The 13675-nt window shown below is 43.8% G+C and overlaps 1 protein-coding gene across 2 annotated transcripts in view; it reads right to left on the bottom strand.

The window, feature by feature from the left end:
• PRLR (prolactin receptor) overlaps positions 1-13675 on the bottom strand; it is a 121362-nt gene that overhangs the window by 92252 nt on the left and 15435 nt on the right. The window contains exon 1 of one of the 2 annotated variants that reach the window (XM_083702671.1): positions 6663-6831. The exons of the other annotated variant lie outside the window; for it this stretch is intronic. The gene's annotated coding sequence lies outside the window, so the exon portion shown is untranslated. Of the gene's footprint in view, positions 1-6662; positions 6832-13675 lie in introns of those variants that run through there. 2 annotated transcript variants of the gene reach the window in all.

Here is a 13675-nt window from a genome sequence, read left to right as displayed (position 1 = left end):
ACAAAGAGTCGAACACGACTAACCGACTAAACAACAACAACAAACAGGGCTGCCTTCAGATGTCTTCTGAAAGTCTGGTAGTTGTTGTTCTCTTTGACATCTGGTGGGAGGGCGTTCCACAGGGCGGGCGCCACTACCGAGAAGGCCCTCTGCCTGGTTCCCTGTAACTTGGCTTCTCTCAGTGGGGGAACTGCCAGAAGGCCCTCAGCGCTGGACCTCAGTGTTCGGGTAGAACAATGGGGGTGGAGACGCTCCTTCAGATATACTGGACCGAGGCCGTTTATTGAACATTCGCCCCAATTTGCTTGCACAAAGCTTCCTGCAATAAATAAACTCTGCTTAAACTTTACACAAGACAATTGGGGTGAATGCTCAATAAACTAGTCATCTGGAGGAGCCCCAGGATAGCTGTCCTTGTACGTGTGCTTTCCACTTTTTGCAGCATGTGAAGTGGTCACCCTAAGAATTGACTGACCCAAACACCACTGTGGTATTAAGAACCAGCATGAGATAAGGAAATCTGTCCATTTTGGTTTCCTTCAGGTTTGCATTTTTTCAACCTTAATTTCAATTCCTCACATTTCCATATCACTTGATGCATTATTATTATTATTATTTTGGTACTCAATACATGGACAGAGAATTGCACTGCAGCATTTGGAGAAATGTGAATTCTGAAGGATAGCTGTGTCTCGATTCCTGGACCACTTCAGAACATGCAAATCATGGTAAGATCAGTTTTAAATGCAAGATCCATCCAATGTCTTCCCCCTGCCCAATCTCTACTTGAAACTGGCATGTACATTTAAGCTTCCTGGTAGGTGGCCTATGAAATTCAAATACATGCTCAAATGTGAAAAGGGGCAGCTGGAGATTCTTGTTCCTGGTTTATCTCCAGCAAAGCCTATTTCTGTCAATCAGAAGAAATCCTCCTTCCTAAATTTTTGTTGTTCTTAATATTAGCACCTAATAAAAGTGCTCATGATAGGGGTAAATATAGTTTCTTTCCAAGAGAGAAATGACAAGGGAGGAAATGAAAAATGCTGAAACAGTCATAGGACACATCTACACCATCCATTTAAAGCCCCCCCCCCCAAATCCTGGGAACTGTAGTTCATTAAGGGTGCTGAGAGTTCCTAGGAGACTCCTTTATTCATCTCACAATTCCCTGAGTTCTCTGGGAAGAGGAACAGATCCTCAAGTTATTATTGGTCCATGCTGAAAAAATGACAGCAACTCCACAATCCACAACTGGGCAATACCTTTATTAAGATCAATTAAAAATGTGGCAAGCTTTTGAGATCTCCAACACTCTTCCACCGGGCATTCGCCTTGATTTGCTGGCACAAAGCTTACTCAGGGGTTAGATTTTATATTGTTATAAGTTAGTGGGGTGCGAGGCACCCTAAATTCGTGGGTCCAATAAAAGTTAGAATTAATCAAGGTTAGAAGAGTTAAACTGTGTCAAGCACTGAACCCCTGGATCCAGTGCTTGTGTTAAAAATACAAGCCAAGCCATCCTGGGGATTTCTCGCTGAGTGTGGGTCATTAGGTTAATGACTTGGCCATCATAAGGCTTTGTTTCCCCAACAGAGGCAGGGAGGTGGGCAATTAACAAAGCAGTTGCTCTGTGCAGAAGGGTGTGAACCCCTCCTTCCCCTAGAGTAGGCATGTCCAAAATCTGTTTTGGGGGCCTAACCCTGCCAATCGGTTGATTTAATCCAGCCCCCGTGGCAATATATGTCCTGGGGTAAAATCCTTAAAAAAGCTCAGCAACTTAAAGCTCAACAACTTCAATCCTAAAAAAAAAGCTCAACTTTGTTTGGCCCTCACTCATGTTCACTTCATCAAATCTGGCCCTCTTTGAAAAAAGTTTGAGTACCCCTGCTCAAGAGAGTTTGCGGCGGGGGTGTGTGTGTGTGTGTGAAATTTTAGGATGGCAGTTGACAGTGATGTACTAGCAAAACTGACAGGCTGTAAAAGGAGACAGACAACATGGCTGATTTCTGTTTTGGATCTAAGGCTGCTGCACCTATGAGAGAAGCAAAAGACCTCTTGGAGTGTCATGCTGGGAACCTCTCCATCACAGGTTTGGCTTGTATATATGTGTAAATAAATTGTATATCATAAAGACACTACAACGTACTGGAAGAAGCAGAGATCAAAGCAATGATTCTTCAACATCAACTTTGTTGGACCGGTGATGTTGTTCGGATGCTGATTATCTTCCAAAGCAGCTTCTCTATTCACAACTTAAAAATGGTAAGCATAATGCTGGTGGTCAACAAAAGAGGTTCAAAGACTGTCTCAAGGCAAATCTTAAAAAATGTAGTATAAATACTGACAACTGGGAAACACTGGCCTGTGAGTGCTCCAATTGGAGAACAGCCTTTACCAAAGGTGTCGTGGGCTTTGAAGAGGCTCGAACTCAGGACGAAAGGGAGAAACGCGCCAAGAGGAAGGCACGCTTGGCAAACCCTCACCATGATCAACTCCCACTCGGAAACCTATGTCCCCACTGTGGAAGGACGTGTGGATCCAGAATTGGCCTCCATAGTCACTTACAGATTCACTTTTAAAACCGTGTTTGTGGAAGACAATCTTGCTCGGCTACAAGTGATTGCCAAAGAAGAAAATGTGTAAATAAATCATATATCATAAAGACACCACAGTCTCTGCTGTCCCTCGTGCCCAAAAGGAAACACAAATCCTGGGTAAGTGCCTGTAACCCCTGGAATCTCACAATGCTGTGAAGATCGGGGTGACATGTAGCAATATTCTGTTCTTATTGAACAGTTTCATTTGTGGAGAGCATGTACCACAATGGACATTCATTCTGCACTCATCTCGATTTGTTTACAGAGTGTTTATTCATCTTTCCATTAATCATTCATTTATTCCACACTTTTCAAGGAATTTCCCCATCACTTTCCAGGAGTTGACTGGATTCTGGAAAGCAACCTAGAGGACTTGGTGGAATCTGGATACAAAACCCAGTCCCATTGTACTTTTTCTGGTGGAAAAAGCAGCAGTTCTGCCCATCCTTCTGATTGAAAAGCAGAAGGGAGATACACTTTCCTGTCTGCAGAATGTTTTCATCCCAGACACAGACTTGAAATAAGCCAGAGTTATACTTGATCCCATTCCACTGCTCTTTGTACATGTTTGCACTGTGTTAGAGAATCCTCTAGCAAACAGCCGTCTGATGTGATGAAGAAGAAAACAAGTTGTATAATCACTTTGGCATCCCTATTGGGCTTTTTATTACCTAACCAAGGACATCTTTTCATTTATTAGAGATATAATAGGGGGGGGGGGGATATACGGTATATCCATAAAGGCACTCACTGCTGGCCATTTTCCCAGCAATAAAGAAGTGTTTTCCCCACCAGATCTGAAAGCGTTTCATAAAACAATACTTTCCCAAAACAAAGCTAGGGAGGAGTTTTATGAAATATTGCAGTGTTGCTGTCTTTGGGACAAAAGAATGGATAAGAGCACTTGATGTAGCCATTCTAGTTAATGCCTCGATTAGAGACTGCAAGGGAGACCACTTAAGTCCCACGATGGATCTTGGAGGAGGAACATAATTCATTGGGAGAGCAAAAGCTAGGAGAGGCTTTCGTCTGAAGGTTTCTGCCCGTTTGTGGTGAAATGCAGCCAGCCACACTGGAAAGCAGCAGGTATTTAAGGCAGTTCGTATGTTCCATAGTACCTGTGGCTGCATGTCCATTACAGCATAAAAGGTAAAGGGACCCCTGACCATTAGGTCCAGTCGTGGCCGACTCTGGGGTTCCGGCACTCATCTCGCTTTATTGGCCGAGGGAGCCGGCGTACAGGTCCCAGGTCATGTGGCCAGCATGACTAAGCCGCTTCTGGCAAAGCAGAGCAGCACATGGAAACACCGTTTACCTTCCCCCTGGAGCGGTACCTATTTATCTACTTGCACTTTGACGTGCTTTTGAACTGCTAGGTTGGCAGGAGCAGGAACAGAGCAACGGGAGCTCACCCCGTCATGAGGATTCAAACCGCCGACCTTCTGATCGGCAAGTCCTAGGCTCTGTGGTTTAACCCACAGCGCCACCCGTGTCCCTCCATCACAACATAATATGTTGTATTCATTCATTGTATTTACACCCCCTTTCCCCCTAAGAATCTCAACATGGCATGCATGGTTCCCCATCTCCTCATCTTATCCTCATAACAACCTTGTGAGGTAGGTTCGGCCTAGAAAATGGCTCAGGTTCACCCACTAATCTTCATACTTTGTATAAGTAAACAAACAGAAGGGTTTTCTTTTAAAAACAGTGGCTTAAATAAAAATTCTTGCGATTACTTGTGTGCCTGACCTTTTTCAGCCGGCTTGGGATTTAGGCTAAATTGTTGGGCGGCAGATGTGTGTGGTAAATACTTATCTTAGCAGCTGCTGAGTAAGCAGCTAATCTTGTTACTGTTGTAACCATCTGTCCTCAGAACATGGCACGATGTTACCATTCATGAGAATAACTCTTCTGACCTTTTTTTTTTTTTAGTTTCTGCTTCACAAGATTTGGGATTTTGGGTCATGTAAGGATACTAAACTCCACATGCTTTTCAAATAAGTTTTCCTCAGTCTGCCTATCCTAGGTGCAAATTCCCTGGGGCCCTGGGTGCCCAAGCACCCACAAAATTCCCCATGAAAGGGCTAGGCACCCACAAATTTTGGCACCAGGGCCATGCACGCTGCATGGCACCCACAATCGCAGGGCCAAGTTGGCACTGCTGCTGCCCATCGCCACAATGACAGCTTTTACAGCTGATTTAAAGCTGATCCATTTTGGAAGTGGGAACCAGATCTTAGTTCTGACCAGGTTCACAAAAATAGTTAAAAAAGTTATTATTGCTTTACTGAGTTTTCTTCAATGCTGATGAAGAAAACATAGGAGCCAACTCCTAGCACCTGAGGTCTCTTTGGCCCCCCATAAAATATTTGAGGGGGCTGGACCCCACTGAAGTTGATTGGCATTGTCACTTAGATGGTGTGCATGCACCCCATCTTGTGATCAATTACATGGGGCAGGGCTTACCTAGCCCGTCATATTTTATTCAGGTTGGCACCCTTGGAAGAAAGGAATGGGCAAGACATTCCTGTTTCCCAAACAAATATGTAGACTTAAAACACAGCTATTGAAATGCACCCCCCTTCAAATGCTGCCATGCAGTTCTTTGACCCAAAAAGTGCATACAAAAATGTGGATATTAGGCAAAAATGCACTCACATTGATGAAGAAATAAAGTTTAATTTAAGTTTGAAAAAGTTAGGAATTTAAATTGACACCTTCTACGGATACATGAATCTAAGCTCTGCGATTCAGAGAATTCCTTTAGCTGCTGACATAATATTTGGAAATTAATAGCACTGTAAAACCTGCAATGTCAGATCAGACCAAGCCCGGCGCCTTGCAAGAGCTCAGCTCCCCCTGCAATAATGACTGTTAAGCTACTGGATAGGAAAAACATTGCAGACTTCGCAGGACCTTGCCGCTTCTGCTAGCAAACTCAGCAGGAGAGATGGGAGAATGTGGAATAGATTAATGAAATTTATGCCTTGCTTTTCCTCCCTAAGTAGCCCAGGGCAGCAAACACATAAGTGATACAACAATGCAATTAAAAATAAAATAAGATAAAGCATATTTAAAATATCTAATGTGTCTGAAACAGTGGTTCCCAAAGAGAGGTTGTGGGATTATGGGGGGGGGGGCAGTGGAGGTATAAATGACATCAGTTTTGTTGAATTAAATAAACCAAATAGTTTTAATTGGATTTTGAATAAATGTGCAATTAATTGTTAATGTTTGACAGTGGCACCAAGAAGTTTGGGAACCGCTGGTCTAAACAATGGCATACTCTCAAAGGTAGCAATTTCAAGATTGCTGAGAAGCGTATCTTCCAGCCATCAAATGCCTATTTAAACAGTGATGTTTTAAATTCCTCCAGAACATTAATGAGGGAGACAAATGCAAGTCACCAGGAAGGGCACACCACAAAGGAGTGCCACCACCAAGGTGGTCCTGTAATGGGTGAACAACAACCACACCCAACAGAATACAAATATGTAAACAACTTGCTTCCCCTAGCACAGAAATAACATTTTCTTCCCAACATAGAAGTAACCTCTCCCAGCATGGAGATTAATGTGCAAAGCAGCCCAGAGTCCCTGGGGATGAGTCTGTCCCAGAAAGACAAAACCTTATTGCTTACCTTCCCTATTCCAATAGATCAAGTACATCTAAAAGCAACAGCAGGCACTGACTTAAAATGATTGCAATAAGCACATTTTCCAGATGCAAACCACCTGGATTATAAGAACAGAAGTAACCTTGAATTATCTTGCATGGAAAAAGGTATATGCTAAAAATGTGGTCCTGTAGGTGTCCAGTTCCTTATACAGTTAAGGATATCTATGCCCAATAGACTGAAAAGGCATTGATACTTATGGATTATTCAGTTCACACCCAAAATATACATTTAAGACACTTTAATAGTCATGGCTTCCCTCCAAGAATCCTGGAAAATCTAAGTTGTTAAGGGTGCCAAGCGAGTTTCAGAGACTCACAGAGCTACAATTCTCAGAGTAGTTTAATAGTCAGTCACCTTCCCAGTGCCCCAAACTCCTGGCCTACCTGGTGGCAAGTTCAAAGATGCAAGCAAAGTCCAAAGGTCAGGAAACACAGTCCAGAGTCAATCCAAGTAGGCCAAGTCTGAAGTCCAGCTGCCAAGATTACTGTCCAGAGTCAAACCCAAAGCAAACTCCTGTAGAGGTCCAGGAGCACCCAAGCCAAGGTCTGTCAACATGGGCAGTTGAGCAGCATTTCAGCTCTGCTTCCCTTTTGTACTTTGCACGCTGATTGCAGCATCTGGGCTTGATGAGGCCTGTGACTCTCACCTGTTCCAAATCTACTCCAGCTGAGGAATCACGCCCCTCCTGCTACTCCCTACGCCTCAGAGCCCACCGTGTTCATGGGGACAGGGGGCCCTCTTCCTTCTCCCTGTCGTCCTGCCAGTTCATGACCCCCAGGGAACTCTGAAAATTGTAACTCTGTGAGGTGAATTCTTAGTTGAAGAACAAGCATGATACCCATTTCCCAGCACTTGCTCATGCCTGTTAGTCCTCATACAACTTCTGTGTCTCTTATCACTGACAAGTGCGCCTTCACCTTCTCTATGAAGTATATTTATAAACTTCATTTAATCTATGTAGATACCAGGGCAGGGTACAATGCATAATATAGACAAATGCTACATCAGAACAAAATAAAGGTAAAGGGACCCCTGACCATTAGGTCCAGTCGTGGCCGACTCTGGGGTTGCGGCGCTCATCTCGCTTTATTGGCCGAGGGAGCTGGCGTACAGCTTCCGGGTCATGTGGCTAGCATGACTAAGCTGCTTCTGGCGAACCAGAGCAGTACACGGTAATGCCATTTACCTTCCTGCCGGAGTGGTACCTATTTATCTACTTGCACTTTTGACGTGCTTTTGAACTGCTAGGTTGGCAGGAGCAGGGACCGAGCAACGGGAGCTCACCCCGTCACATGGATTCGAACTGCCGACCTTCTGATCAGCAAGCCCTAGGCTCAGTGGTTTAACCCACAGCGCCACCCGCGTCCCTCGGAACAAAACAGAGGCAGCTAAAAACAAAATGGTATCCCGAGATGGAGACGATGCCACTTCTGAATATCTTAAGGCAGCGCTGGGGAATCTTTGGCCCTCTGGATGAATTCCCATCAACCCCAGCCAGCATGGCCAATGGTTAGGGATCATGAGAGTTGTAGTCCAGCATCACCTGGAAAGCCAAAGATTTCCCCAGCCCAGTCACAAGGAATCGGCACGCTGATACAGGTATTCCTTCAGAGATTTAGATCCCAAACTGGTTGGTGCTTTAAAGACAAATACCCTGAATAGGGTTTGGAAGTGAATAGGCCCCATCGAATACTACCTGCTCAAGTTGTGACAGTTGTGGACTGCATAAACTCATAGGTATTATATAGAAAACATAACAAAACATAACAAAACATGTGCATCTCTGACCAATCTGGATGACATGGGCAATTTCTTCCCAGTTCCCAATTAAGTGACTGGCTCAGCTGGCAGAGCATGAGACTCTTCATCTGAAGGTCTGGGGTTTGAGGCCCTCATTGCACAAAAGATTCCAGCACTGTAGGGGGTTGGACTAGATGATCCTCATGGTCCTTTCCAACTCTACAATAATATGATTGTATGATTGGAGGGAAAGTGGGGGGGGGGGCGCATGTGCTTACCCCAGCCTACTTTGCAGTAAAAGAAAAGAGAAAGAGACTGAAAACTTCATATGTGCCAGACAGACTTGCCTTCAAGTATCTCTCCTTTCTACTGAAGGAATCATTAAGCCATTTAAATTAGTTTTTTTTTAAAAAAGTGCTCACTGCCAGTCTCAATAATTAAACCCACACAGAAAGAACAGCAGACATTTTGAGAAGGTAAATATTCCATTGTACAAGACAATGCAAGCTTTTCTGCTCTTCAAGGTCTGGAAAATATTCTTGGTGTTTACAGTGTAAAAAGTGTTCTTCTGGAAAATTGTAGTGCAAAGAAAGTAATCATCATGCTCAGGATGTAATTTATTTTTTTCTTTTAGGGCTGCACAAATTGGCAGGTGAGAGGCAGCGGTATATCTTACGGTGAAAGTGTTTTCGCTCTTCATACTGTAGTATCAGATGGATGCTAAAGAACACCAATCACTCATGTCCAGAAGACAGAAACAGGTATCAAACAGTGTGCACCCACACAACCTATGGATTCCTTGAGCAATGCAGTCCCTTTGTTGTCACACCCCAAGCCATGTCAGTGACATTAAATGTTTTGTTAAAAGCATGTTGTTCTGCTTTTTAAAGCCAAAGAGCAAAACTTAATTAAAAAAGGAATGAACTACTAGAACAGGCATAGGTAAACTCGGCCCTCCAGATGTTTTGGGACTACAACTCCCATTATCCCCGACCACTGGTCCTGTTCGCTAGGGATGATGGGAGTTGTAGTCCCAAAACAGCTGGAGGGCTGAGTTTGCCTATGCCTGGACTAGAACATGTATCCACAGAAATTCAGTAAGCACTTCTGATGCGCACTTTCAATTTGATTTAGTGGGATCTTCATGCACAGTAGGGGGACAAGAGGGGAAATATGCATTACCTCTGGGGCTGTGGAATGGAAGCGTGGAGATCACAGGGCGCTTCCAGATTTCATTCACATACTGGCAAATTCAGGCTGCAAAATTAAAGTTGAACTCGCTTCCCGTCAACATTGGAGGTTTTTAGATAAGGCAAGGGAGATGAAAATGCATTAGAAAGCATGGGACAATTGTTTGATGCAGTGTTCAATACCCCCCCCCCCAAAAAAACCCCAATCAGAATCAAGGCAAGGTAAAGAGCTGATCTTCCATGAAAAATACTTGTATACAGGCAACGACTGATACACGGTGTCCGTTTGATGTGCAATCACACATTCACACATGGCGCCAAAACCAGGTGACCCTAAAATGTCACTTTATTCCTGCATGCTTATTAGACTTCACCAAGCAATGTGTAAATATTAAATTTGGTTAAGCAAAGAATGATGCAGCACAGCTTGCAAATGGGAGAGGTAAAGGGATTAAAACAACTATCAACGCCAATTTCAGGTTATGTAAGAGTGAGAGTGACAGTAAATTCATAAACATTACAGCTCCTCAGGCTTCGCATGCTGTGTCGGTAACTGAGGAGTAAATCTATCTGTGGAACAAGTTTTTACATGAATTCCAGAAGCACGTGTGGACGCCCATGAATTATGTGGATTTTCTGAGCACAGCCCTGCCAATAATGTTGGAACAGTGTTAACGTTATGACGGGTGGTTGCTGGAAGGGAATAGGAAGTGTTTGACCCTGCTGGAAGCTGCTAAACCACAGATGATACCAAACAAATTCAAGGATTCTCAGGACTCCTGGATGGCCTGCTTATGAAACTCCACACACCCACCCTTACCTGCAAGAGCTAGCCTACCAGGTGTGTGAAACTCAATGAAGCCAAAGTGGGTCAGTTTTCTTTGCAGAGCCTTGGCCTGCTATTCTGCCCTATATGCACATTTCACAACACATATTTTTCTGACTATACTGTACTGCATTTCTGTATGTTATTTTCACAGAGACCTGCCTTGTTATACAAACTTCACCCTAGTACATTCATTTTTGCAAGACATTGCTTGGCAGGAGAACAGCGTTGCAAACTTTGGAGCACTGTGCAAAGTTTGGGTGGCTGTGCTTTGGTTCACTTATTGTTTCAGATGGTGTGGGTCGGGTAAGGTAAAGGTAAAGGGACCCCTGACCATTAGGTCCAGTCGTGGCCAACTCTGGGGTTGCGGCGCTCATCTTGCTTTATTGGCTGAGGGAGCTGGCGTACAGCTTCTGGGTCATGTGGCTAGCATGACTAAGTCGCTTCTGGCGAACCAGAGCAGCACACGGAAACGCTGTTTACCTTCCCGCCGGAGTGGTACCTATTTATCTACTTGCACTTTGATGTGCTTTCGAACTGCTAGGTTGGCAGGAGCAGGGACTGAGCAACAGGAGCTCACCCCGTTGCGGGGATTCAAACCACCGACCTTCTGATCGGCAAGCCCTAGGCTCTGTGGTTTAACCCACAGCACCACCAGCGTCCCATGGGTCAGGTAGGTTTGCTTTTATTTATTTATTTTTTATAATATTTTTTTATTAAGTTTGTAAAATACAGAAAAAAGAATAAAGAGCATGTTATAAGAATAAAATAAAAAGATTACAAATTTTCTTATTCTTTTTTCCAAATCTTCTGGACTTCCCCACATCCTCCCAACCCTGCATTCTCTGTGAACATAACATCAGCAATTTGTTAACTTATTTCATTACTTATTGTATCCTTCGTTTTATCATGTTGCCCAATTTCAAATGTGTTATAACCCGAATCATGTACATTTTCATTTAAACACAATAAAGTTATTTCCTTATTCTATCTCAGACTTCTTGTACCTTAATTTCCATTTCTTTAGTTTAACATTACTGAAGCTAGAGTTTCCTAAAAGGTGCATTTTTTAACATTCATACAGCTTATAGTGTTTTTCCAGATAGTCCTTAAATTTTTTCCAGTCCTCCTCGATTGTTTCTTCTCCCAAGTCTCGGATTCTGCCAGTCATTTCGGCCAGTTCCATGTAGTCCATCAACTGCGTGTGCCATTCCTCCAGTGTGGGTAAATCTTGTGTCTTCCAATGTTTTGCAATCAGGATCCTTGCTGCTGTAGTAGCGTACATAAAAAAAGTTCTGTCCTTCTTAAGCACTCTCTGGTCCACCATGCCCAGGAGGAAGGCCTCTGGTTTCTTAGGTAAGGTAAATCTAAGTACCTTTTTTAGTTCATTATGAATCATTTCCCAAAAGGCCTTCACTTTCGGGCAGGTCCACCAGAGGTGAAAGAATGTCTCTTCCGCCTCTTTACATTTCCAACATTTATTATCAGACAGGTGATATATCTTAGCAAGCTTGACTGGGGTCATGTACCACCAGTATATCATTTTCATAATGTTTTCCTTCAAGGCACTACATGCCGTAAATTTCATTCCGGTGTTCCATAACCTTTCCCAGTCTTCAAACATAATGTTATGCCCCAAATCCTGCGCCCACTTTATCATGGCGGATTTGACTGTCTCATCCTGAGTATTCCATTTAAGCAGCAGGTTATACATTCTCGAAGGTAGGTTTGCTTTTAAATCAGATGTCTCCCCACTTCCTATTCCTGGGTCTCCTTGTTCTTACTGTCCTTGGATATTGGCATCTGTTTACCCTGCTACACCTTAGCCTTCGACATTTTGCAAATTCCCATCCTAATCTTGTTTGTCTCTGGGCCTCCTGCAGCCTATGCATGCACTTCTCTGCTCCTTGACTTGATTGTGCGTATTTTCCATGACCTACTTCTGTCTTGGTTTAGCCTTAGTCCTAATTTGGCCAAGCCTCTTTCATGGATCTAACTCTGTATGTAAACTTTCCGATTTGGTTCACACCATTTGGGAGTATCTAAAATTGCAGAGTGCTGAAAGGGTACAGTAACTGATTTTACCTTATCCACTGATCTTACATTTAATTCTTTAACAATCTCTAGATAAACACCTGTTCTCTGGGAAAGGGCTTTGTAGCAAAGGATCGTTTTTCAGTACGGATAGTTACATGTTTTCTTATTCGGCCTAGCTAAGAAACACTTTGTATCTGAGTGTTGGATCTTGATTGTTGCACAAAGACAAGTAGGATTAATAGTTACACCTTTACATACATTTGCCAAGGCATGTTGTTGTTGGATGAGGAATAGGGGTAAGCAGTTAAGCAGGTCATTTGAACTCCCCCAAAAATGGGGGGTGCATTTTGTTTCAATGACAGGCTGAGGGGGCAATTTGGTAAAGACTCACGTCCCTCCATTTGTTGGTCATAATATGAACCGGGCTCCTTTCTCTAGTTATTTGCAAAAACAAAAACAAAACCCCACAAAACCCTGCATTTAAGGGCAGGGCTACATGACTAACATGATGTAAAATTTGGCCCACCTGTAAGGAAAGTCTGTGTCAATGAAATAACTGCACAATCCCTCAGATTTTTTTTGTCTTCCCTGTTTTAGCCTCTGGATTCACAACCAGCAACGGTTGCTATGTCAGTCTACAGTCATACCTCGGGTTACAGACGCTTCAAGTTGTGTTTTTTTGCGTTACGGACCCACTGAAACCCAGAAGTACCCGAATGGGTTACTTCCGGGTTTTGTGCATGCACAGAAGCACTAAATTGCGCTTTGCGCATGCGCAGAAGTGCTGAATCACAACCCGTGTGTGCGCAGATGCACTGCTGAAGGTTGTGAACGCTGCGGGTTGTGAACGTGCATCCCACACAGATCATGTTCGCAACCCGAGCATCCACTGTACATGAAAAAAAATCCAAAAATCCACAGTCAAAGCTCAGTCAGTGGTAAAGCACAAATTTTGCATGCAAATGGTCCCAGGTTCAGTTTCCATGTACGGCTGCTAATGTTCAGCCCTGTCAGTGCTGACAGCATTGAACTGGAACATTGAACTGGAACACTGGAGCAGCAGCTGTACTGTGAAGCAAAGGGAAGCATGCTGCTTCAGGCGGCAGAAATTAGGTGTCCAGGCAGAGACAAGGATTGATATCTGAGTGGTGCAGCAGGACTTAACCTAGCACAGGAGGAAGGCATCATCTGGTGCATTACTTCACAGGCAATGGCCATCCACTCTAGTTTGTCCACAGACTCTGTTATTCAGAGATATACTGCCCCTGGGCATGGACTGTGAAGTGCCCTCCGGCAAATGTTGAAGCCAGAGGGCACTTCACAGCAAGGGCCCTGGGGACACTTGTAGGCAGAAGCCGCTCTGAGTCAGAATGTCGGTGTGTTGAGTGTTTTCACTGATGCACCTCTACAATGCTGTGTAAGGAGAGGGAGACGATACTCACCCTGTCATCTGCCAGAAATGTCTGTCTGTCCAACTACACCTCTGTTTGTCTGTCTTCTGCCCACCCCTCTCCACCTCACCCATTTGAAGCAAAAGATTGGTTTCGTTGATTTTTTATTTTATTTTTTAAAGGGAAAGCAAAACTTTCATCAGGATGTGTGT

The sequence above is a fragment of the Podarcis gaigeae genome, assembly GCF_964106915.1.
Source record: "Podarcis gaigeae genome assembly, chromosome: 11".
In the NCBI taxonomy this organism is placed as follows: Eukaryota; Metazoa; Chordata; class Lepidosauria; order Squamata; family Lacertidae; genus Podarcis; species Podarcis gaigeae.
This window is presented reverse-complemented; position numbering and strand designations above follow the sequence as displayed.